Raw genomic sequence first — 26526 nt, 5'->3', positions numbered from 1 at the left:
CTATTTATATGCTGAGAGCATATGCATACTGTACTATTAGTGCTAATATTTTTGTCAGAACACTTTTTTGAAGTAAAATGTGAGAACATTTGTGGGCAGTAATCACAAAACAGGGTTGACAGCTCCTTCCTTCTCTTACTCAGTCACAAACGTTTTTCCTTTCAACACATTATGAAATGTAAGTGGAACTGGTCATTTTCAGAAACCAGTGTTATTTGGTTGATAATATGTGAATACCAAAAGGGAGCTGACAAGGTTATCGCCAGGTAGAAACTGATAACAGCAGGCTGCCTGCATCCCTATCTTAAATTGAAAGCGGAGCTGCAGAGCCTGACAGCAATACCTGGGGGGGAGCATATACTGCATTTGCAAAAGTTCATAACAGATAACTAAGCCCCTCTCTTTCATCACCACCTGCCTAGGAGTTACAGGGCAATTTTTATTCCATTAACAGTCTTCCATAGCCATGGAAGTCAACCAATAATATGAAATACATACTTTAATGTTAATATCAAGTGTTATTATGAAACTGTCCAATGTTTGTATAATTATCTATGAGGAACTGTTTAACAATGGAGCTAAATCCTACAGGGTGGCCACAACGTTTCAGTCAATCAAGACAACAGAAACATCTACAGCACAGTTCACCTACCCCAGCTGGAAAAGCCAAGACCATGTCAACAATAATCTTTCTTCATGGCTGAGAACTGTGCAGGAAAAGCTCTCTTTCCATGGACATCCTGGTTCATAATGCCCTCATGGCTGAGCTATGGGATCTCAGGAAAGAAAAACTACTGGGTATTGGCATTTCAGAACAAGAGGTAAGAAACCACAGCAAGAAATAATAATGTCACTGAATTGTTTTGTTCCCCTCAACCAGAATGGTGGAAGACCTGCTCAGATGTTCACTTGCAGCTGTTTGATGTGCTTGAACATCGGTGAATCACCATCATGCACAAAGCTTACTGACACAGGCTCCCAGTAGTAGCTTCCACCCGTTCTCCATCACAACGCTGTCAGCACTATAGAGCGTGGGATAATAAAAAAATAATGATACAGCAGAAAGCTGAAACAAATCCTACCTGATGAATCATTACAGTAAGAAAGGTCTGTGTAATCTCAGGCTCATTCATTCCTCCAATCCATTACATCTGCTAACGCAGTTAATTGTAATAAGTGCATGACAAAACCAGATGTAATTGTCCACCCCAACCAGCATGGTTACGTCAGTTTTAATGTGTTCCTCAGAGAGTTCCTCTTCTCAAATTAAATGCAGCTTGTTTTTTTTAAAAAAGTAGTTCAGTTAGGAACTAAAGATATTCACTTACAACATTCTTTGTCTTCTAACAATGACTATGAAGCAACAAATAAGACATACCAAGTACAAAGGCCAAGCATTTTTATTTTTTTACTTATTTAGCATTTTTAGAAAGACTGATGAATACTGGAATTTTTAAAGCTAGATATATTTATGAGCTGTGGGCAGTTCTTGATATAGTTACAGTCTATCCCTGTTCGGATAAAATCCATTTTCTATTCAGGGTAAGTGAAGGACTATTTTAATGCCTGCTAGCTTAGTAATGGCAGAAGGAATAGAAACTACCTTCCAAATTGTGGATAGTCATGGCAAGGCTGAAATAGGTGCTCAGACCTGTCAACTAAGATTTGTACAATGAGATGTGAATACAGATGCACTTCTTTGGTGGAACTGTGCATTGTTTGCTAGGAGGAAGCACGAACATCAGAAAATTAAGTAGACAATTAGAACAATAATTAGAACAACAAGAAAATACAGGATTATGCAGATAGGGCACAGAGGATTTGGGATCAAGAATGAAGGACAGCCTAGAAAAGCAAGGAAAGGGCTCAGCTCTGGTTAGTCTAAAGCTACCGGGAAATCTTTGAACAGACATCCAAGCCTTTGACTTGGATCCTCTTTTTATCCAGTTCCCCACAGCATTAGGGGGCACTTAAAAACCTTTCCTTAATGGGAGTGAAAGAAGTAGTTTGGGGGCACAGTGCTGCTCTGCAAAGGCAGTGTAAAGGCTTGGCATTCTGAGCAAGTAGCTGGGTCCTGTCATTCATTTCATACTTAATACATCCAAGGAGACAAGATTTGTTTATATTCTCTGCATACAAATAGGTTTGGATCAAAAAATACATGACTCTATCGTGTTTCTAAGAAACAACCCACAAATTTCCAAATACTGGCTAACCACTGGCACTAAAAAAAGGGTAATAACATGTTTAATTTTAACCACCTGAATAGTCCTATCGAATGTAGGTATGTGTATACATTCCTGAAAGCCCAGGCACTGAAAGAGCTAATCACACATTAAATTATCTCCAGTGCGCAAGAAATATATTTTTAAAGATATCTAAGTATATATAAAACTATTATTTTTAATAATAGGACAATTATCTCTATTATATTTAGAATGTTGGTGTCTGCGTTGATTTCTTTACATTGCCTGCTTCTGTAGCAGTTGAGTGGTTATTTACAAACTGCGTAAAAGTGTCTGATCAGCCAAACCAATGTTCTTTTTTCGGGAAAAAAGCAAACAGTTTCTGCAAACGAAATCGACAAGTATATCCAATCTGAAACACCTAAGATTTTCATCTTTATGAGCCACTGAGCAAGATACTTACTAAAAGGCAAGCAGTCTTACCCAAAACAAGACATTTAACTAATTCTCAGACAGACTAACAGATACCACAAATAAGTTAGACCCCAGAAAAATTCCAATATTTTTATTAGAGAAGAAAGAAAATCTTGACATTTTAGAAAATTAATGTAAACTTTTCTAGTAAAATACAAATAATTGCAAAAGTAGATACTCTTGTAAGCATTATACAGAGAATTGCACGATGATGGTTAGAAGGGACCACATAATTTAGGCACATAGTGCATGGATGTTCTTTACGAAATGTGAGGCATCAGTTGATTTCTTTTTTTTTAGGAACCAAAATCCCTTTGGAAAAAAAAAAAAAAAGGGGACCCGAAGCATCTGACTGACACAGCTGAAAACAGGCCAGATGAGAGGCAGCTGGTATTGATTTCTACAGAGGAGAGCAGTATGACTTGAACTTCTCAGGACTCTGAAGACAAAAAGCAGAGAGCCATGAGTTCCATTTAAAACTGGAAAGGAACTTAAAGCCTGAACATCAGCTAAGTCTGAGGTACTTACTCTTCTTACTCAGAAAGCAGGTGGTTGCTTCTTTGAACTTGAAGATGAATTTAAGTCATCTCTCTAAAGTACGTCTTGACAGTCTGCTCTGGATGAGACTAGCAACATAGGTGTGTTGCAAGACTGCACCAGGGGAAAAACAACTGAAAATTGTTGACTGCCAGAGATAACGAAAATGATCTGCTGTCTGACAGTTGAGTAAAAGAAATACATGAAAAAGGACTAATTATTTCAGCAAAAAGCTGGCATACAACATCAGATAAATGAGTCAGACTAGCTTCTTATCTCTCTCCTGGTTTTAAGTACTGCTTCATGAGTGTTGTACCTCAGTGGCTTTTTAATACCTAAGGTAGTTTCCAGTGAAGTCATGGAACTTCAGAAAGCTATTTTTTCCATAGTACTAACGACACTAAAAAATCATTGTGAGAAATGGTTTACTGAATGTTACAGAATTTTGTATACATTAGCTTTTCCGTTGTTTTCAATATTTTCAATGTTTCTAATTGACTGAAAAAAATGTTTATGTTTTTTCTCCTCATAGGCCTTTCAAACTTTTCAGGTGAGGAAGTAGTTGGATAGAACATAAAATTGAATGTAAAATGAAGCATGACGTTTTTATTATGGATTTTCTTTCACTGTCTCATATAAAAATATTCTGATCTCATGAAGAACCATGAGGAAGACAATTTTCTGTTTCTGTGTGGTTTCCAAAACCTTTGTGGCCCTCTCAAAAATGACCTTACTCATCTTCTGTGTGAAAAATATACAAGCTTTTTCTATCCCAAATCCCAGTTACTGTAAATTAAGGTGTACGTGATGGTCATCAAGGCTCTAATGGTCGGCAGACACCAGTTCACAATCCAGCAGGGATGAAGCTACAAGAATGATGTAAGTCTCATTTTAGGGATGAAAATGTTTTAAGGAATTCAGTACCTCACCTTGGGTTTTATAAATTAAACTTACAAATTATAATGCAGGCTTGCCACATCCTTTTCTCACCCCCTTGACTTCCAGTAAATGTTTGCAATAACTCAGAAAGACAGTGATAAAATGGGGAACTCTACATACAAAAAAACAGTTACACATATCCACTCCAGCAAATCAGTCAAACCCATAAATCATCTTTGGCCAGTAGGATTAAGAGTTGATAATGGAGGAATGGCATAGGAATACTGGATCTAGCAAAAGCAAAATAAAGGCTGCCTGAATATTACCATGCAACACTTCATTATATTACTTAGTACTGAGTGGAACTGAGTAGGGCAAGCACATCAGTCACCAAAACTTGAAGTTGTCTCAGATAAGCCTGTCATTTCCAGCCTGAGTTCATGTTCATGAGTTTCCAATGAAGCATTAAAATAGTGACTACTCCTCTAGAATATAATTATAATGCCTATGCTTCCTTTGAGTAGAGAGAGGACAAGAGTACATAATGAAACAAACGTATGTATCAGGTTGAAGAGCATCCATTTGTCAGAGAGACAGTGTGGTGTGATTTCATCAGCCAGTTTGGACCCAGACCTGTCATGTGGTGCTCCATGACTCAATATCTAGCAATAACTTTAAAACTGATCCCCAAGCTAAAATGCAAATCAAAGCAAAATAATGAGATTCTTCTCCAAGCTGAAACACACACAGTCGCAGATTTATTTCTAATTTTGAGAACTGAGACTTATTTTGAGGGTCACAAAAGACATTGCGGTCCACATTGGAGTTTTCACCTGTTGTGTCCCCTGAGCAATTGATGACATTCAGGCCCAAATTCCAAATCCCCTTCTTTAGCCACCAGCTTTACCTTTTAGTCTTAGCTAGTTCTTCACCACTTTTGGAAACAACAGTTTAAAGCATTTGTTTCAGAAAACCTAACATCTGACATCGTACCTAACATTGCACTATATTGGAAAGAATATGTAGTCAGTCTTAAAAAATTGAAAACATTATGTAAAACACTGTGAAATTTCTATAGTAGCAAGTGGAAATACATAAATACAAATACAAATTCCAAAGCCTCTAGGCAGAAGATAGCTAACAAATTTTTGGTTTGCTTAGGTTTCCAAGAACTAAACTGTGTTGAAGCTAACTTTTTCCTGGAAGGGGACAAATAAACGGAGACGCTCCTATCTCTCGCAAAGATACATCCATCCATAAATGTATATTACAAATAAATGCAGGTAATACACAATAGACTAAAGCGCTTCAAATGCCATATGAAATGGTATTAGAAAAAGGGAATTCTGGAGGCTGTCAGTCATTACCAAAGAGATCTAATGTGGGCTCAGAAAGATGAGGATCCTCATCACGAGTAGAAGACATCAAGAAACATAAAGACCGGTAAAAAGACCTAAAAGCAAGAGGTCAAACAGAGCACAGCCGAGCGGCACTGCAGAAATGTGCAATACTGTCAGTTTCTGAGCGCCCGAGGGGCCCAAACCCACCACGCCAGGCCCACACGTGCCAACTTCCTCCACATGGCAAATGTCGCGGTGGAGCCCGCGGACGATGCCAGCCCAGAGCCACGCCACCACGCCTCATCACCCTTCCCTGCACACCTCTGCCGTGCCTGACGGGAGGGTCGAGACCGCAGGGCGACGCACAGGTGCAGTTTCGGACAGGAAGGGCAGGCTGCCGAGAGGCCTGAGACGCCGAGAGACCCCTCCAGAACCGGTCACTGCCTCAGGGGGAGGACACAGAAGCCCCGGGGTGCGGGGGGGAGCAGGGCCCAGTAGGAGCCCGGCCGCCTCCTCCTCCTCCGCCGCAGCGGGGCCGGACCCCGCCCGCCCCGTGCAGCCGCCCCACAGCGCGCCTCCCCCGGCGTGGTGCCCGGGCGCCTCCCGGTACCCGCGGAGCCGAGGCGCTGCCCCCACCGCCGGCTCCCCGCGGCGTTAGCCCAGCCCGGCCCGCCGGCCCCCCCAGCGGCGGCGCTGGGGATCGCGGCGCATCCCAGCGGGCTCCCCCCTCCGGCTGCCGGGCGGCTATTTTTAGCCGATCCTCCCCGTGTCGCCACGGGCTGCCATCGCAGCGCGCAGCCCCTCGCCAGCTGCCGCCGCCGCCCCGCCTGCCTGCCTGCCTGCCTGCCTGCCTGCCCGCCTGCCCCGGCACGGCGCGGCGATGTCCCCCTGACCCCACCGCCACCGCCAACTTTTCCTCGCCGCCCCTTCCCCGCTGGAAGATGGCAGCAGGGGGAAGCACTGGAAGTTGCAGCCCGCGAGCGAAGAGATAAGGAAGGAGGCGGCGCGGGAAGGTGAGTGGCACCGGGATCCCCCGGACGGCGCCCCCCGGCTTTGCCCGCGGCGCTTCGGGCAGCTTTGGGGAAGTTGCGAGGCTCCCCGTGCCCGGGCTGCCTTCCCCCGGCGGGGCCGCGGCCGGGGCCGGGGCCGGTCTCCTCGGGCAGCCCCGGCCGTGAGGGGCCGGAGCCGGGCGGGGAGCGGGGCGGCCCCGGCTCCCCTCAGCCCCTCGGTGCCCCCCGGAGCTGCCGGGGGTGGGTGGTCGGGTGGCGGTCGGGGGGTCTGTGGCTCGCCTGAGGTTTAGTCAGCTGGGTTTAGTCAGCGGTGGAACACAGCGTTAGTTAATCGCTTGTGCTTATCGGCACTGTAGGGAAATAGAAATACGCTACTTGTACCACACAGAACGTGTTCGCCTTTGAGAGACTCACCCCGAGCCCGCTGCAGTTTGCAGTTCGAAGTGCTCTGAAGAGGTCTAAGAACATCCTTAAGCTGCACGGGGGTGAAATAGGGAAGAAGTATTTAAGACGAGCCTGACGCGGAGCATGAAGTGCTGAGGCGAATCGTGGAGACCTTTTGACACGTGAAAATGCATGAATGTGCTTTTCTAACCCCAAAGCTGTTGAGAATCTTTGTCATAAACAGCGCGGAGTAAGCACGGGCATAGAAAACAGGGAATTTAAAGCATATTTGTCTTTCCACATTGTCAGCTGTAGTTCCGTGACATTTCGTCTCTGTGACAGAAGAATAGTTTTGTGACAGTTATTCAGGGTATAATTTGCAGGCGTACAAAGGCCTGTGCGCTTTGCTGAGAACTCCGTGAACAAAAAAGGAAGGTATTTCAACATTAAGGTTTTTCAGACGCCCTCTCCTGATTCCCTCTGCCGTCTCCCCTCCCTCATCTCCCTCTTCCCCCCCACCGTTCCCCAACAGCTTCCCTAGATCTTTTGATACTTGAAGTTATTTTTTTATTTATGGTTTCTAAATTCTTCTCTTGTGTCCAGTGCATTCCTGGATCAGTGGCCTCAGCCCACGTTTGTTTTGTACCCGGAACGCCCACTTTGTTCAGAGAGAAATGCGGGCTTGTTCTCTGTCATAGGACCAGAGCGCCCTGGGAAGGCAGTTCCATCCCCTCATACTACTCCAGTTGCATCATTATATGTATAACGTATATAAGTCTCAACTATATATAGCTTTCCACAGTCAATGATACAATTATGCACTATTTTGACACCTCTTTTTCATTATGCTGGCAGAGATCTGACCCAAAATGTTAGGAAAAAAACATGTCATGGCCCCAGAGGAAAGCTAGTCAGTCATATTTACCTAGTGCTGGTGCCAGCTTCTTCATATAAATATTGCAATAGCTCTGCTTTGTATGAAATTGGCATTGTCAGCTGGGAATTCCTAAAAGAGGAAACCATGCCATTATACTTCATGGTGACCAAGTTCATGCAAATGCAGCACCATAGTTAGTTAAGCCTACCCAAAACACAGCTCTCAGTGTCAGGTTGCTTTTCATTTTGGTATCAAAGTCTGTGTTTAATACACACAAATATTTTCAACCTGACATAAAAATGCCACTTTTCAAACCAGTGGTGTTTGGTTTTCCATTAACCTTTTTTTTCCACAAATGAAGAACAGTCTGCGTGCTGAAACTGGAGTAGTAGTTTGTAAGCTGTTGTGTGTCTTCTGCTTGGCGCTCTCTTCCTGTGTTGAGAGCAGTTCAAATACAAAAGTGAAATAGTGTCCCGACTACGAAAGTCCCAATACATGCTTAATTTTGTGCAGCCATTCCTCTTTGAAAAAACAAACAAACAAAACAAGAAAATAATAATACTATAATAGAATGGTATATTTTCTATTATGAAAAAATCTAACATTAAAAAGAGATTATGTTATAAAACCTATCTACTTTCTAGAAGATATTTAAAGCAGAAAGTAATTTTCAGTTGTTTGTCTCACTACCCTAGATATTCCCATGGAAGTTGCTGTTAAAATGTAATTTGGACACTGAAAATATAGATCAAATTCAGATTTTTCCATCATGAAAATGATATGAATCCTGGTATGAATTACCATGAATATTGAGAGTGACTAAATGTAGTTTCTTCATATTTGCCTAAAGCTTAGCAGGAGAGACTTAGTTTTGAAAATAAGCAAATCTTGTTGTATGTGAACTATTACAACTGATGAGAAATGACAAAAAAGTTGGGATGTAGCCGAGTGATCTCCAAAATGGTAAGTTAAGCACGTATGGACCAGACAGCCTAGCAGACTACCATTGTTTTATATTCCTCAACATTCAAACTAACTAATTTAAAGCTATCTTGGATATGTGTATGCAGGCTGCAATAGAAAGTACGTCTGGTTTACAGTCATGGCTGAATCATGAAGCTGAGTGAGCTTACTGTTTCTCAGGAGTGAGGGTTTTTTCCCTTTTAGAGAAGAGGTTTGGGCTGGATTTACCGAGAATTGTATGCTATTCCCTATATGCATACGGTGTACGTGAATTTCAATAGAAATTCAAGTTAAAAGAATCGGTATGTATCAGAGTTTTCCAGTCTCTCCAAGTCTGTACAAGAAAATGTTCTGTCTGTTGCTGCATTTAAGTAGGAAGGCGCATATTACATTCAATGAGTTATATTAAAAATAAAAAGGATAACTCACACTTAGAGACAGAACATTGGGCTATTCCATGATAAAATATATTGTCATGCTTTGAAGTTTCAGTAATGATTTCTGAAGGAGTAAGCATTTTCTCGGAGAAGGTTGCATTACTGAATCACTTAAGGTTAGACTGTTTACTGGAATTGATATGTAAGTAAGGCATTTTTAGAGCTAACATCTATTGATGAAATCACCTTTCATTTATTCCATTTGGTTTTGAGTTTGTGGATTAGTATAATCATATATGATGGAAAAATTTGTCTCCTGATTGAGGTAACTTACCTGGAATGAATGCATTATATTGTGAACTTTGGCCCATGCTGGCTAGGACTGTTCTAGTGTTGACTTTATTATAGCAACATTTATAATATTATGAAGTAAATACATGTTACTCTGTATCTTCCTCTTCAAACAACTTAAAAATTGAAATGAGGTAGTGCTTAACTTCTGTACAAAAATACTGTTTTAATACCTTGAGTCTGTCTTAAAATCCTTTGCACTCTAAGGTATGATCTAACTTCCCTGGGAGCACATATCCAAACTTTTCCATTTTTATATAACATAGTTACATAACTTTTTGCCGGAGAAGTTTGTCAATGCAAAATGTCAACGTGAGTTCAGAAACTATTTAGAAAAAATCATAGAAGAAAAACATAGCAGGGGTTAGAAAGCATAGCAGTAATGGTTCTGGATCAGAATGTCCCTAACCTGCAAATATTGCGAAGACTTCAGTGTATTCCAGGGAGGTACCACTGCTTCCTCACTCATATGCTGTTGGACATCTGGGGACAAGGCATGGGGCTGAACAGATCTGTGGCTTGACGAGCTCGGTTTTACTGTTCACGCATTCTTACACAGTCAAGATTGGCAAGATGAAATTGTGCGACTCAGAAATCTCTTTATGAGGAAAAGAGACTGAAAAGTTTTGTTATCCAGCCTTCAAGCTCAGAAATTTACTTGTCTGTGCCATTAATTCAGTGTGTTATGTAGTTTATGAACTGGGCGGATAGGAGGAAGCAAATATTTATTCTTATTTTCCAGTAATTTCTTTGTGGTGGTGTTTTGCAATATAAATATTAATGTTTATCTCCTGCAAATCATGATGCATTGTTGAAGTTTCTTTATAATGTGTAATAACTATAAAAATAGTTTGGTTTCACAGTTATTTCATAGCTGTAAACTATTTTTGTTCAAGGAAATGAAAGAGTCTTCAGCAAAGGTAACTCAGAAGTGCCTATACAAAGATGACTGCTTATAGTACTTTTTCTGTGTGCCCCCAGTTCTTCAGTCTTTGAGTAGAAGATGCTGGATTCTGTATGTCACCGTTGATTTCTTCTCTGAAGCACTTGGTCTTTGTTTTAAGTTTGTTTCTGTTCAAGATATGGAGCGCTCTTCCTCTAGAATGGATGACTTGGGGGCTTTGCTCAGAATTGAGTCCCCTGTCTAGCTCAGGCTGAGCAATCATGAGCCTCTGTAGTCATGCTGCATGAGTCCAGCTTTTGTTTCTGTGCTGTTTTAACCTGGAAAGCCTTATCTAGAGTGTCTTGAAAAGGCGGCGCAGATCCATCAGAGAAACTGGCAATCCTGAAGAGTAAGTCAGAGTCTTGTGAGCATCCAAGGTATGAGAAAACTTGAGCTGTAACTTATTCATGAAGTAGGTGGTGTGCTGCACAGTGTCTGAGGTGCCTTAACCGTTTGATAAGGGTCTTCCATTTGCAGCTCTGCACTCTGCCTGTCACTTGGAGCTCTGTAAGTTTTCACAGAAGCTGCTGCGGCAATAGTTTTCCCCATTCTTTTTGTGCTGCTCTTACACTGCTGTTCTCATGGCCTTGCACCTGCAGACCCTGATGCTACTGTTGTCAGCTTTCCCCTGGAAGTGATTCCTGCTGGTGTAAGACCAACCCCTTTTCACCATCGCTTTCTTGCACCTTGTTTTCCAGCTTTTAGTTTACGTTAGGAGAAAGTCACCTGAGTGTCTGGTAAGTGTTACACAGTAATATATGCAAAGCTTAACAGCCAGGTAGGTTGCTATGATGAGGCCATGATCAAAGACTGCTCCAATCAGTGCTAACAGCATTATGTGTGGGTACAGGCAGTAGGGAATTTGAACAGATCAGGAGGAAATTTTTATAGTTTCATGGGAAATTGAAAAGATCGTGAGGAAATCTATGCAGTTAACATGAGTTCAAAAGCTATTTAGAAAAATTCATAGAAGAAAAACAGCAGGGGTTAGAAGGCATAGCAATACCAGTTCTGGATCACAGTGTCCCTAACCTGCAAATATTCTGAAGACTTATGATTGTTGTCTCATGTTCTTCTGTCATGAGCGCCTGTGAAGAGCGTGGCTCCATGTTCTCGGTAACCTCACAGGCACTGGCAGGCTGCTCGTAGGTCCTCCCAAAACCATCTCTTCCCCAGGCTGAAGAAACCCAGTTCCCTCAGCATCTTCTCACAGGGTAGCTTCTCCAGCCCCTGACTGTTGTGGTGGCTTCTGCTGGACTCAAGCATCTGTCTTTTACTGGGAGCACCAAAACTGGGGGCAGTGTTCCAGATGAGGTGTAGTGCTCGAGTAAAGGGGACTCCTAAAACTCCATGGTGGTAAATGTACCAATTGCTAAATAGCACAAGGTCTTGAAAATGTACAAATAAGGCACTGAGCAGAACTCCGCTGTCTTAAGACTATACAATTAATACAAGCTATTACATGCTTTGAAGAAATTATTACACCTTACATAGTAGAAACACAGTTTATTTGACAGTTCTTATCAGAAAAGTTCCTGAATCATGTTATTTTAGTAATGTGACATTGGAATTTTACTCTAACATACCTTGCATGTATTAAAATATTTCTTTTATAGCCACGTATGAAGAAAATGACACCAACAGCCTATATCCAGGGTTTCAATTATACAAAACTCTAATTACTTGAGTTTTTGACCTTTATCATTAAGTCTCTAGCGTGCCTAAATATTGAGCTGAAACCTTGCTTTAACAAGAGGTGGGTGAACTGCTGGCATGAAAGTAAGTTTTCCAAGGCAAAACTTTGAAACACTAAATTCCAAATGGCAATTAAGCAGCATGCACATAGTAACTATATTTTTTGTTTAAAGTGTACAACTTACTGGCATTTTGCCTGATTTATAGCTATTTAGTTGTTCATAGCTTAAAAATAGAGGGTACATACTGCTGACAATATACAATAGGTACAGGTACAACTATAACCTTTCATGTTTCCTCTTTTGATAGACAGTATAATCAATAAGCTTTAATAACCCAAGCTGTTTTATTTAGGACATAAATACGTACTGTATATAATCTCATGAAAATGTATTATAAATGGGAAGTTCAGCAAGATGAGATGAAGTAATATTCAGCAGCTAAAACTGCATGTATGTTTAAGTTGTTTAGTTTTTACACGTATTGATGGTTGCAAACATAACTGAAGACAAGATAGGAAAGCTGCTGCATTCGTGATCAGGGGAAGACAAGTGTCCACGCCAGGAGCTGCAGCTTGCTTCCCAGTGTTCGGACACATGGAATCTACGGTTTTGGTCTCTTAAGGAGTAGGAGCTGGTATTAGAATAGTGAGTTTTATCATATTCAGCAGAAAATAATAGAATGGGCAGGAAAGAATTTCTTGCTTTTTCAAAGTGCAGCTGGTGTAATCTTCCCAAGTCCCCCCTAAGTTGTTTTAAGACAGAATATACCATCAGTGCAAATTCTAAACAGCAAAAACACGAGCATTAAATAATTCAGCAACCTATTTGAGATAATAAAATAATTCCTTACTCTTTGCAGCAAGTATCTGAATATCACAAAAATAATCTTTACAGGACCTTTGTGAGGAATGGTAGTTCCATTTTAGAAAGTCCTCTAATGCGGTTTATGTCTGTTCAGCCGACCTCCATCATCCTCACCAGGGGTCTAGCTGAAGGTTGCCAGCTAGATTTGGCCTTTGTGTATCTGTTTTTTCTTAGCATAAAAATCTGAGTAGGTAGGGAGCCGAGGGCACCTGGAGTTCAATCTCATCAACAGGAACAGAGTGAAGATGTCGAGTTGGGACCCTGAACCTTTGGGCCGCAGAGCTGACAGTCAGAGGAGTCCAAACAAAGGTCCAAGGCAGAGGAAGGTATTTTCATTTGTAAATGGATACAGCCTGCAGTAGCAGCATGACAGTCTGTTCCTCTCGCATGTGCTTGTTCGTTGCTGAAAGGTGGACGATTTTCACATAATACAGAGCACTGTTGAACGTAATGCGATGAAGAAAAGCTGAGTAAAACCCTTTAGAGGTGTTAGTTCTCCTACTTCAGACATAGTAGTTTCTTAATAAGATCTGTGAGTGACGTAAACATCAAAGGGAATATTCAACTGCTCTCAGTAAATCCAGGTTTCTTACACAAAGTCGCTTGGAAGAACATAAAGAGTCTGTATTTATTGTGTGCTATCATATATGCCTTGTCTCCCACTCTGTCTGGCTATACGTGTGTTTTTTTTTTCCATGAAAGAAAGAAGTTAGAGGCCTGGTACAAAAATGCTGTTTTGCTACCTTTTAATCATTTGGAATGAGACTGCAGAGCTTCCCTTTGGTTAGAAAATGAGGTCAGTATTTGCTTTTTTGGTCAAGAAGCTTTCATCGGAAACTACTGAAAAAGCTGCAGGGTTAATGTGGTGAATTGGTGTGTAAGTCTAGGTTTTTACTGCATGTCAGTGAGGTGCTCCCTGGAGGAGTACCAGCCTTTTACTGTGATGAGATTTCTTTTAGCACTTCTTAGAGCTGATAAACCAGTCTTTTTTTTCCCCATATGCTAATCTATGTCATTGATACTGATTCACATCACTAGGTAAATGCACATTACAAAAGAGGGCGGTAGGAAGGGGTATCTTCTAAACGATTTGCTAAGCAGGACACAGCAGCCTTAGGACTTTGATTGTAAAGGGCAAGGATGAGGAGTTTTGCCATTGACTATAATGAGGTCAGGATGTCACCTTTGCACGTGAAATTTTCATCTTTCCTAGAGATGTTTGTATGGGGAGAAATAGGTAAGATAACACAGAATGCTTGCTGAAAGCTCTGTTTGTGGTTCAGACTGACTTAAGATGTGCTGTGGAAGGCTGTAGTGTGGTCGTCTCTTTCCCAACCGCCAGCAGAAATGGCAGGGAGCACAAAAGCTGGGATTGAAACTAGTAGCAGTTAAGAGACAATTAGTGCTGATATAGTCATTAGCTAAATGATTTAATGTTGAAACGATTTAATTTAGACAGACCACCAAAGCAGTGGGCTTGGGGGTTGTACTAGATGGTCTTCAGAGGTCCCTTCCAACCTCAGCCATTCTGTGATCCCGTGAGCTACAAAAACGTATAAAAATAATTCATGATGATTGGTCTTTCCTATCTTTTGTCAATTACTACCTTCAAATAATGGTGAAGGATTTTTGTATGCACTCTTAAGACCATTTTCTCTACATCAACGTGTGCATGATTCTGTCTGTTCCATCACTACTTTTCCTTATTGTTGCCTAAACACAAGCTTGTAGCTGCTCCAGTGTGTTCGGATTACATGCAAATGGGGTGTGCTGGTGGTATACATGGGAGACTTTCTTGGGCACCTGACAAATTAAATCCTTTTTTTTCCAGGACGTAAAGTAGCAAAACAACTGCTTCCAGAATTCACTGCAGTTTTTATGCAGTCTGTTTACATTGTGTATGAGAAACGTGAAAGCACTGATTGACTTTGTAGTGAAAAATCGGGTTTCATTTCTGACCCTTGTCATTTGCAATGGATCCTCTCCACTTACGTATTCTCAGAACGGCCTCTGTACTTCTGGAGAGAGTTGCTGGGATTTTTTTTCCCTGTGAAATCTGCACACATCATTTCTCATCGCTCCTTTCGTTGTTGTGGAATGTTTGTATCGCTGTCTGTGCTTGGAGAGGGGACAGGAGACACAACTGAGCCTCTTCCTTTTTCAGGTGACGTTTGGACCATAACTTAAGATTTGTGCATAGAAACGTCAGAAAGATCAAAATACATTTATGTATAAATAATGAAGCAATGTAATCAATTTATTGTCATATTAAGAAAAAAACGTATCCTTTGTAGTGTTTTCAGTGTAAATACTTCAGGAGAGAAAATGGTAAGGCTTATTTTTCATATTTTAAGGCTACAGAAATATAATCAAAAGAGAAGGAAGCTAGATTAAAAAATACTTTAAATTCTCCTTGCTTACTCTGATGGAGGATGATTTTCTTGCATGAAATTGGTTAGCTATGTGATTTGTAAGCTAAAGTATTTCACTTTGGGTCCCTGTTGCTGTCGTATGTATACTGTGATTTTATATTGTTCTTCTTTGTGAAAGAGAACACTACATAGCTTCCTGCTCTAGATGTGTTAAAATCAAGATAATAAAAGGACCAAAATTTGTCATTTATGGAGTATAGTCATATCCTAAAGTGTAGGGGAACTGTATATACAGATTGCCAAGGCCAGAACTGAAGTCTAATCTATTTAATTTATTTTGTTCATACTTGCCTTTTTTTCCTTTTGTTAAAGTTTTACATCAGGAAGTGATCTGAACGATGCGCTATGCCCATACAAATCAAAGCAAAGGCACTGACTTTTCATTCTGAAAACAGATTTTCTTATGCAAGCAATTATTCTCATGTCTGCAGACTTTTTCCACTAATATTGTTGTTTCAGGTGAGCAAAGGAATAATTAACTATACTGGTATTAATGGAGTTGATATTACTGACACACATCAAGGTAAATAAAAGTCAGAATTTGACTTGTATCAGGTTGAAAATGTGTTAGCTAGAGATTCAGTCTAATTATATTAAATTCAATCTAACTCCTTGTAGTCATCCAGACCTCAGAATTCTAACAGTAATTGGATTCTCATACTTTGGGTAATTGTAAAAATCTGATGCATAATGTAAATTTGCTGGAAATTTTCCTGTAAAATTTATGTTTCTGGAAAATAAGCACTGTTTAAATAAAATTTCCCTTTTTCATCAGAGAGCTTTTGTCAGAAACTAATAATAAAGCCGTGGTTAATTGATTAATGTGAATAATCAGTGTGTAACTATAGGTTTTTCACCTGTTTTATTATGTATTACAAAACTTTATTATATAATATAGGAGTACAGAAGCTTCACCTTTTGTTATGAAAAGTACTAATCATAATGTTTCTGTTGTGAAGTATGATCTACATCTGAATTCTGTAGGTTTACTGTTGGATAGCGTAGCGTTGGCTGTACCATCACTAGAATTATAAACATAGATAAAATTTAAGGCAGTAAGCATTAATGCTACATAACAAATTGTACTTGAAACCAGATATGTTTCATTCTGCATCCAGCTTTGCAAAATTTATTGCTTACAAACTAAGAGTAATGATGCTAGAAAAAATAAAGGGAAGTTTTAGAGAATGAAAAATATTTTATTTTTATCCTCTGGAACAGATGAGGAAGCTCTTTGTTTTAGTAACTGCAACTTTGTTTAGTGCTGTGGTTCCCATTTCCTGATGGTAATAAATTGGAAAGCTGTCATTTCACTTAACATTGATTGATTTTTTTTTCTTTTGCAATGCATCCCAAAATTAATAGAAGTTTTACTGATTTTACTGCAGTTCTGTAGTAAAGGGAGAAAACAAGTTTTGTTCTAAGATTTGTATGTAAGAATAAAAACAGTAAAATCTTAACTATTTGAATAGAAGTGAATGTTTCCTGGAAGAAAACAGAGGCTTTGGAATTGGATATAAAGGCTGTAACAAGCGACTAGATTAATCTAGATCACAGTGGTTGGTGATGACTAGAAAATACTCGGAGCCAACCAACATTACTGCCAGGGAGGTATCACCTAGGAGGAATAGGAAGTGAATATGCAATCAAAGAATTCTTCATCTTCATTCTGCCTCCAACCTCACTCTAGAAACTGCAAGAAGAGGTCTCTACAGAACTGTTCTTCACTGCACAGTATTTTGGGTCAGTTCCCGAGTTTCATTTTTTTTTTTCTTTAATTTCTCGCTTGGTCAAGAGTCATATCAAGAGTCATACCAACACCTTACGTACTGCAGGTGGAAAAAGAACCTTTCATAAATATGTAGCAAATCAGCTAAACATTGAATTGGGTCTCAAAGGAAAAAAAGTCACTGCATTTTTGTCATTGGTAAAATAACCATATTCACATCATATGCTGGAAATATATAAGATGTACAGAGTTGAGTACCTTATTCCTGGATAGGCAATGGCATCAAATAATAGCAAAGCCTGATTGTTCCTGGAATTTCTGAAGGCCCACTCCGTTTTGGTCCTGAGCTTTTAATTGGAAAGAGTCATCATTCATGTCCCAATGAAAATAAACTCAATTTAATAATATAATAGAATTTATTTAATATTCAATGCATAATCCATGAAACAAAAAAGGGATCAACAGAAGAGCCCTCCATTCTGTGTAAGGCTGTGAAATCTGCCATTTTGTTATAGAATGGGATGTATTTTCCCTTTTCTCATATTAACCCAGAAGGCAATTACGGTTTTGAATGCATAAGCACTGGAGACAATTTGAAGTCAGCTACATAACTGAAGTAAAGAAGCTGAAGGACACTTTCAGTACTTTTTTAGGTGTGAAGAAACTGTGGCCTCACCTCTAAGAAAAAGTGCTAAGCTCTTTCCTCTCTACAATACAGTTAAATGCAGTTAATCTGAATCTGCTGTTGCAGTAGTGGAGGAGGACATTTTCTGTGTGATTCAGGCAAAAAGAATGTTTGTTTCTTTATAATTTTATTCAAATTTCAATAACCCTCTAATTACTTTGTGCAGTAGGCACAAATACTATTTAGATAAGCGGGATGTTGTGACTGTGTCTAAGCACGTAGAGTTTCATCTGTGACTGCTCACGAAGGCTGGGATTCATCTTCCTGCCCAGAGAAAAGTTTGATGCCACTCCAAAACTCTGAGTCTGAATTTAGTTGTGATGAAGTTGCACTTGATTATAGGACTAATTTCCCTGTATATACAGCTTTGTCCTCTGGATGCTCAGGCCTGCATTATAAGCTACTGCAGCTCTGTAGGCTCCTCAAGATACCCAAGCATTGTCAGGCATGCAAGGTGCTGGCAATATTGCCCAGTGATCCATGAGGCAGGGAAGCACGTTACCCAGATTTGACCACGTCCCACTCGTGTAACACATTCAAAAGCAGTTTTGCTTTACTAGCTGCTCCCTGTGTCTCTGTTCTCCAGGTCTGTAACTTCCCACGTGATTCTGATCCTTTCCTTTCTCGTGGCCATGAGAGTAGGTTTAAATGACGGCTGGTGTATTTCGGACACAGGGGAGACAGGTGTCCAGGGCCAGTTGTGATCTTCGACTTTGCAGACTGTAAAATACATCCTGGATAGAAAACTAGAGACGGGAGAGGAACAGCAGGTTTGAAGCAGTGCTGTAAGGCCGCATCTTTGTTTCACGCCTTTCTAGACTGAGTCGAATGCTAAGTGGGCCCAGACGCTCTTGATTCAAGTCTCCCTCCTTCAGACTGGAGTGGACACTTGAAACTCCCAGTAGTTACTCTCTCTATTTATGGCAAAGCTGCTTCGTTTGATGATCTGTCCCAGCCAGACCCAGGCAGGAGGGAGCTGACATAGCAGTGCCTCAAGTGTGACAGCTGTGTTTGGTCTGAAATCAAGCCTGGAGGCCTTGCTGTATAAGAAGTTTTACTGTTTTGCATTTCTGAAGCAGTTTGGTGCCTGCTGAGCTGCAGACAGGCAGTTCCAGCAGAGTGCCGGGAGAACTGGCCTTTCTAGAGCTGCCCTCCAGGCCTCACAGTGGGACTCGGGAAGGTGGTGGCAGGGAAGGACCAGCTCTGACTTCTTAGGGTCTCAGCTTCCATGGCATAGCTTCTTGGGCAGCTTGTCTGGCAAATACCTAAAACAGCCCCTGAGCTTTAGGCAGAACCGATTGAGCTTTATCCCTGAACTTGCTTTCTGCCCAGCTGACAAAATTAGGAGCTAGAGACACAAACTTAATCTAGTTCTTCCTCAGTACCTCATGGGAAGTCAGTGAGATCCAGGGGACTTGTCTGAGAGGCCTGAGGACCTAGAGCTTGTTTGTAGGCTGGGCCTCTGGTGTGGGTCCGGGAGAATGCCCTTGGGCAAGAGGAGATTATGTCTGGAGATTATGAAGATACCTGATGATGCTGTAGGGCACACTGCTGGCAGCCTCCGAACGTTTCATATAGGGCTTCATGGAACGAGCAGATGTGGTGTGAAACACATGAGGTGGTCAAAATTTCTGGCTATTAAAGATGAACTTTTTAAAATTGCAATTTAGAATGGTCCCTTCTTCTGGATTGCCTGACATTGTTCATGATCCTGGTGTATGAACATGAAATTTTACCGGTAGCTTCCAAACGTGGTTCCCAGATTTCGTTATTGCTATTAATTCTGTATCTTCCTGACTTGAGCCAAGGTATTTCCTTTAGAAATGAAGTGGCTGCTTCAGATTTTCATACATAACATTTAGTAGAGGCTTGCTAAGGGGAAGGTAAGATATGATGGCTTGGCAACGTGGCAGCAAACCTTTTATTGTATAGTGCTATCTCTTGAACAGATCACTTATTTTCTCTGTTTAGAGGGACTGTAACAATTCGTCGTTTCTTCTGTGGCATTGATGGATTCTTCTGTCAGATCCGGTTTAGATTAGATACATGCTGAAATGTAGACATGAAGACAGGCTATAATGTGAAAAAACACCTTGATTCAGTTTTCTAAATTGATCGGTATGTGAGAACTCAAGCTTGAGTCAGGTTTAGACTTCTAAATTATTTATTAGTCTTTAAAAAAGCACCTGTAATCAATGGTTTGTATTAACTGGTTTCACATACTCATCTACAGTTGCTATGAAAAATCCTAGTAAGCAAGCAACCAAATGAAAAAATAAATGGCTCTTTACTCCTTTCTTCCAAGTGAGCTTTTACTTTTTCTGGATTAATGCTTTTTCAAAAAATACAACTTTGTCTTTCAAATTCATCTTTCAAGCTACCTGTTTTGTAAATTCTTCTCTTTCTCCCACATAGTTTTTCCTTCTCCATTTCCTGAATGGATGGTAAAAGCATTCATCCTGGGGTCACTTCTCCCTGGAGCAGTTCATACTGTGTTTTGTCTCTATGTCCCAGTCATAGCCTCTGGTGAATCAGTGTTTGTGGCTTAAATTCTTATAGAGATTTTACTTTTATCTCCCAAGTGCTTCTATGAGTTTTGAAAAATGTTTGTCTTAGAACTCATTAACGCAACATTTTTTGTAAAAATATTTAAATACCTGCAATTTTAAATATTTCAGCTTTTTCCATTTGCTTTATTTTGTAGGGCTTTAAGCTGAATTTCCTTCTTTTTAAAATTTCATATATTTCTAAAACAAAATTAATGCAGTTGAAAGTATATTAAAGTAGTGAAATATATCTACAACAGGTTTCAGCAAACGCACATTTGCTAAATGAAAATTTGAAGCAGCTATTTATTAAAGCATCTGGTGCAACAATTTTGTGAAAAGACCTCAATACATTGTTACTATACATACATGAAATATTATTGAATATATTTCTACATACATACAATATTATTTTGTTTTTATAAGGTAAATTGCTCTGAATTAAATTCTTTTTATTTTTTCTATGATCTTTAGTTTGTAGACATTCTCTGTGGAGAAAATAACTCTTGCTAAGGATGGTCTGGTATCATCCAATATTTGTATCAATTTTAAAAAACAACTCATCAGGATTGTATACCACTGATGGTGGGACCTCATTGCATTGTTATAAAACTTGATTTCTTGTCTGTCCAATTTATTTTTTGTTTATTTTCACACTTAATGTAAATGCTAACTAAGATAAAGGGAAGGTTTCACATACCGCAAGTGGAATATAAAATGCAGTGAACAAATTGTAGTCTGCGACCAAACTTCATGTGTAAATCCATACTGTGATTTGATGTTTTCAGAAATACATGTGTTTGTTAAATCTGGTCTTTTACTTTGAAGTTTGTTCCTTTCAAATTCAGATTTCATAATTTAGAAGTTGGTCCCGCAGAACATTATACGCTCAAGTACTTCAAGCGAAACCAAGAACTGACACTTTTCAAAGTGTGTATGACAGATACTAGGCTTCAGTGTGCTGTAGAAGTAGTACTGTAAAGATGCTTTGTTATTTGTGATATTTTCAACTCAACTTGATTATGGTACTATTCTGTGAACAGTTGCCCCTCCTTTTCTTTTTTCAGATGTAAGGAGGTTGAATAAATTTTCTCTGTTTTTTACTATTGTTCTAAGCACCAGCAAGATGTAATTGCATTTAAGTATGTTATCCCTTTAGAGAATAAATCAATTCCTTTGTTGGTATAGTTAGCCAGTCCCTTTCAGGTAATAAACTTGCTGTTCCTTTTATTATATAACACAGTTATGCCAGCAATTGCATTTCTTTTCTTTCTTAGAGGCAGTTAAGGGCAAAATGGGGCTCAAATATTGTTCTGTAATTGAATAAAAGCTTTTTTTTTCTGTTCTGGGATTATGCTGTACTCTTTGGGGGGAAGAGGAGGAGAGTTAGGTATACGCCTAACGTCATGTTCATATTTAGTTTCATTGATTGTTATTTGGATGACTTGGAACAAAGTTTGTCCTTGTTTGATCAGGGCTTTAAGTCTTATAAAGAATGCACATTGTAAATGTGTTCACAGTTGCATAAATGCAGGTAACGAGTCCCAAGGGGCAGATAAAGGCCACAGAATTGTGAATAGAACAACCTGTAATGAGTACATTGACCCTTTCCAAAAATCAGTCAAGTTTGAATTAATATTAGGCAAACTCCTTTAAAGGACTATAGTAAGTCAACAAATCAAGCAGTGTGCATAGTAGGGAAGATGTGAGAGACAGGAACACGGAGTATAAAAATAGGGAGAGGTTAACTCACTTTGCTCCAAATGATGAGAGCTTGTAAATAATGCAGTTAACCAGAAAATGTTTGAAAAATGGATTCAGTGTGTCTGAACAAGAGAACCAGAGTACGCTTTATTTTGTTTGGAGGTGCTGCATTGTTTGTGCTTCTGATACGATGTTAGACTGTCTTCTGTTCTGCCACAATCAAAGCAACCTGTATGGGAAATCCAGTGTTCAAGTGAATGATATGGCAGCCCTGGGCAGAGTGAATTTGATTGCTGGAAGAAGTGGTGTTGAAAAAGGCCTTGGAATTGTTGGTAACAGTCACCGAGGTGCCAGCTCTTGGAGCCTTTCTGATAGCTCTGACTTCTGGAGCACCTGTTGTGGCCAGCAAAAGGACCTCAAAGATGTCTATAAGCTATTCTTTAGTCATAGTTGTGCGGATACTTCACTGAATATTCCTGATGGCATACTGCAGTCTTCAAATGTATGATTATAAAAACTCCCTCTGTTGTTCAGGATCAATAATTCCAGTAAGTGAGCTGTGTCAATTTGTTAACTTTAAGCTTTGCCTCTAAGGTGGAAAATAATGTACGAATGTAGGCAAGTTATAAAGAAAGAGAAGAATCTTTATTACTGTTTCCAATTAAAACTACTTTAACTCAATTAAAAGATGTATATAATTTTCATATAAAGGGCCAGACGTGAATTCTTAAGGGCAAGACAGTAATAAAAGTATTAGCAAGCTCTTCTTTAAATTCATGAGGCAAAAGTACTGTAAATAAAAAATAATAATTAACATTGAAATATTAATAATTATGGTAATAATTATTAACATTGAAATATCTCAGTCCTGTGTCTAATATATAATGATCGCTACCAGGAAGTCAATGTGTAAAATACCAAAAACTAAGTCAATATGAGATTTAAATCAGCTTCTTGTGAGTCATTCTTAAGCTTGAGTGGAAGACTCCTTCAGGTAGTGAAAAGCAGGGAGCCTTGGTCATCAGAGCTTACAGTCCTTAAAAGTTCTGACCTTTAAGACCTGTCCTATCTGACCTTTCCTTAGCTATAAAATGTTTTTGGTAGTATTTTCAAAAGTACTTGGGGTTTGTGTTTAATTTTCATCACCAAATTGAGAGGAATGTAAGTCATGTCAGCCTGGTTCTGCTCTTGCTGCTGAAAATTGAGGTTAAGTATTTATAAATAGTGTAAGGAGAAGATTAGGGCTGACATTCAGTTGCTTAAATAAAAATCAGGATCTTCTAAGTGACTTTTTAAGAACAATTGGATGTTGGTAGAGGGCTGTGACTGCAGGGTGTTATCATGTAAATGATGAGACTAGGAGATAAGGGATAAATGAAGAGGATTGGAGATCAAAAATCTGCAATGCTTTTATGGTGGGTGAACGGAAGAGGAGACTAAATGTGAACTTAGATATAGCCAGCGTTCCATTGTGTCATAATCTCAAGAGAGCTTTCACATAGAAAACGTGAAAAGGCATTAGAAGGGTATTTTTTGTTTGTTTTTTTGAAAAACAAATAGCTGCTGAATACTTGAAAGTGATGTGAGGGCAATGTGTTACTGGCGACTAAAGGCTGCTATTCACTGTAACCTTTAGTTAAAGTAACTAACTAAACTAACTTTAGTAAAGTTACTAAGAAAACCTGTATGTAGCTTTCTTTTTTTTCCAAGTCTTGAGTCCCTTTTCCACTCCCCAAGTTAGTTAGGTATTGACTTGATGTAGTGATAGGCAAAGAAATGTAGTGTTTCAGATAGTTCGCCCAAACCACAAGGCACTTTCAAAATACAACTGAGAGTAAAATTTAACTCATTCAGTGTATGGAAGGAGTTTTTCATGGTAAAAGCCTCTGAACAGGAGGTAGCTGTATTGTAAATGTGACTTGTTCAGTGTTTACTGTATTTAGAGGGATGGAGGAAGGGAGCGGCCTGAAAGCACAGGCAGGGGAATGGGTCCACACAGCATCTAGCTTAACCTGGGAAGCAAAAACCTAAATGCTGCTTTTCTTGGACCAGATTATCCCGGAACTGTGTGCAAACCATAAGGAGAATAAATTCTCTTTTTGGTGGCTCTCAACGTGTTTCTCTAGATGGAAGATAGATGTCTCTCAGACACGTGTGCTGAAGGTTGGTTTCCTTTGAGTCACTTATCTGTGCATGCCTCTATTTCTCAGCCTACCTACACAGACATGGTTCTTTCACCTGACTGCAGAGGAGGTGGAAGTGAGGTGGCCAGCCCCTGTCATGATATCAGCTGGGCACCGAAATACCGATGCATCTAACAAGCATGAGGCCTAGGTATTCTGGGAGTGGGGGGCAGGCAGCAGGCAACATTGCTTCCTCTGGGTCCCACCCGGAGGAACTTCGCTATGAGATGCGAGTGATTTGGAGGGGGCACGCAGCTAGCTCGCAAGGTCTCTGTTGCCTGCCAGCAAACTCTACTGTTCTGTTTTCTTCCATAGCTGGAGGATTCTGCTTATGGGCACGATCAGACTTCTTAAGAAAAATACTAGAAGAGTTGTTTTTCTGTTCTTTTCTTCTGCTCCCAACATTTTTAACAGTGGTCTCAAATAGTCTCCGTGAAACCTTGTCTAGACATGAATAAGGTATGGTGCTCATTAATTTCAAGTAAGACCAAAAATAAAGGTGGTATACTTTAATCTGTGAAATACCAAGATCTGTTTGCTGGTTATTTTTAATATCTTAATTGCTTCTCTCTTAAATGCTACATAGTATTTTTTTTCCTTGTACAATCAATAATAGATAATAATAATAATAGATAGAGATTGCAGATCAGTTCTGATGTAGCGTGTGGACTGGATTTCCAAGGCAGGGGAAACTGTCCACTCCCAGCAATGTGGTCTCTGGAATTGCATATTCTTATTTTGCAAGCCAAGCCCTTAAAACAATTATTATTCTTGCTATTTTGTGAAATGCACTTAAAAGTGTGTATAGACGCAGCTTTTTGATTTCATTGCTGATACCTGCGCACTCTGTGTGAAAACAGTGAAGAAAAATGACAATGTGAAAGATGCAGACCAGTGCAAACGCTCATTGGACAGTGCATAACTGCTGCATGAAATTGCTATCATAGCTCCTTCTGCTTTTGTATATGCACCAAAAGTAGGCTCTTGTCCTGGTAAGTGGTAGGGAGGAGACAAGGAAAGGAAGGAGACGGTCTGTGCTGTAGAAAGATAGCTTTTTCTGATTTTTCTTTTACCAGGAGGTGAATGGACATGTCTAATGCTTTTTCCATCAAAGTGATTAAAAGTAACAAGCCTTGTGTGCTGATTAGTTTGTATCAGTGTATATTGCTAGGGTCCAAGCCTTGCACTCTGGAAATCTGCAGTAGGATGCAGGCAGCTGTGCATCTGTTAATGCCCATTAAACACAACTGTTGGGGTGAGGATGAGAAGCACCTTGCATACAAAATGTTTGAGGATGGAGAACATGATGGGAATCTTTGTAAAGATCTACCTGAAAAAAATGTGTTACTTTTCTCCCTTCAGAATACAGAGGGGATGTATTCAAGGCCTACAGCTTGATGTAAGATAAGATGTGAAATGCGTTCTGAACAGTGCGGTTCCTTGACAGAGGGAGCTGTCCAGAGATAACGACAACATCCAAATTATTTCAAAAGCATATATTATAATAGAATCAAAATGAAAGGGTTTTTTTCTTACTCTTATATCCTAAACATTAATAGTGGAAATAACATTTCCATCAGTGAAATAAGATCTACAATTCTATGTTGTGTTTATTATGGGACTGACATCTCATTTTGAAAGAGCAGAGTTTCAGCTTTCAATGCCTCTCTCTCTAACTGAGGTTTGGCTGTGGCAGGGAAACAGTAATAGTGCATATTTTTCATCAGAACAGCCACTGTAGTTTGTAATGCATTTTCTTTGGCAAGTGCCCACAGTTAGTTATGACTTCCATGCCTAAACATAGGTCACTGAAGTCCCTCCTTCCTGAGGAAGAGGTGTCTTTCTCACTCATAGTAGTAGCAGATATTCCTGACCTGGAAAAGTTACTGTACCGTGGGAGAAAAGCCTATAATTTTGTTTCTGACCCTCTTAATTCTCTTGCTATATGGAGTGTATCATGAACAAGCATTTTTGGTGAGTTACCAGCATGTTACTTTTCCCTGCCGCAGTTAGTCACGAGACTAGAAAAAGAGCAAAGCCAATGTTCTTTTTCCTGAGTCTTGGCATGTTGGCTTTTTGGTCTGCATGTGAAGATCCTTTATTTTTGTCAAAGTAAGGAGAAAAAAAGTGTGAAACCTTGAGAGAGGCAGTAGACACCAGAAAAGTGTCTTCTTTATTGTCCCAAACTGGAACTATGCCAATAAATATTTGTTACAAAATTAAATGAGTAGCACATTGCATCATTGCTATAGACTTCAGAAGGATCAGATTTTTATTACTGCATTAATACATATTTTCCACTTCCCCTGAAAATGCTTTCCCCCAAGTGAAATGGAGATGTTTGCTTTCTCTACTTAACCATCGA

The 26526-nt window shown here is 39.8% G+C and overlaps 1 protein-coding gene across 2 annotated transcripts in view; it reads left to right on the top strand.

The window, feature by feature from the left end:
• The first annotated feature begins 6083 nt into the window (after window positions 1-6083).
• HDAC9 (histone deacetylase 9) overlaps window positions 6084-26526 on the top strand; it is a 479837-nt gene continuing 459394 nt past the window's right edge. For both annotated transcript variants that reach the window (XM_083825985.1, XM_083825982.1), the window contains exon 1: window positions 6084-6429. The gene's annotated coding sequence lies outside the window, so the exon portion shown is untranslated. The remainder of the gene's footprint in view (window positions 6430-26526) is intronic.

Source organism: Anser anser (genome assembly GCF_964211835.1).
Source record: "Anser anser genome assembly, chromosome: 2".
NCBI classification, from domain to species: Eukaryota; Metazoa; Chordata; class Aves; order Anseriformes; family Anatidae; genus Anser; species Anser anser.
The sequence above is the reverse complement of the archived record's forward strand: the minus strand, read 5'-3'. Positions and strand labels throughout refer to the sequence as shown.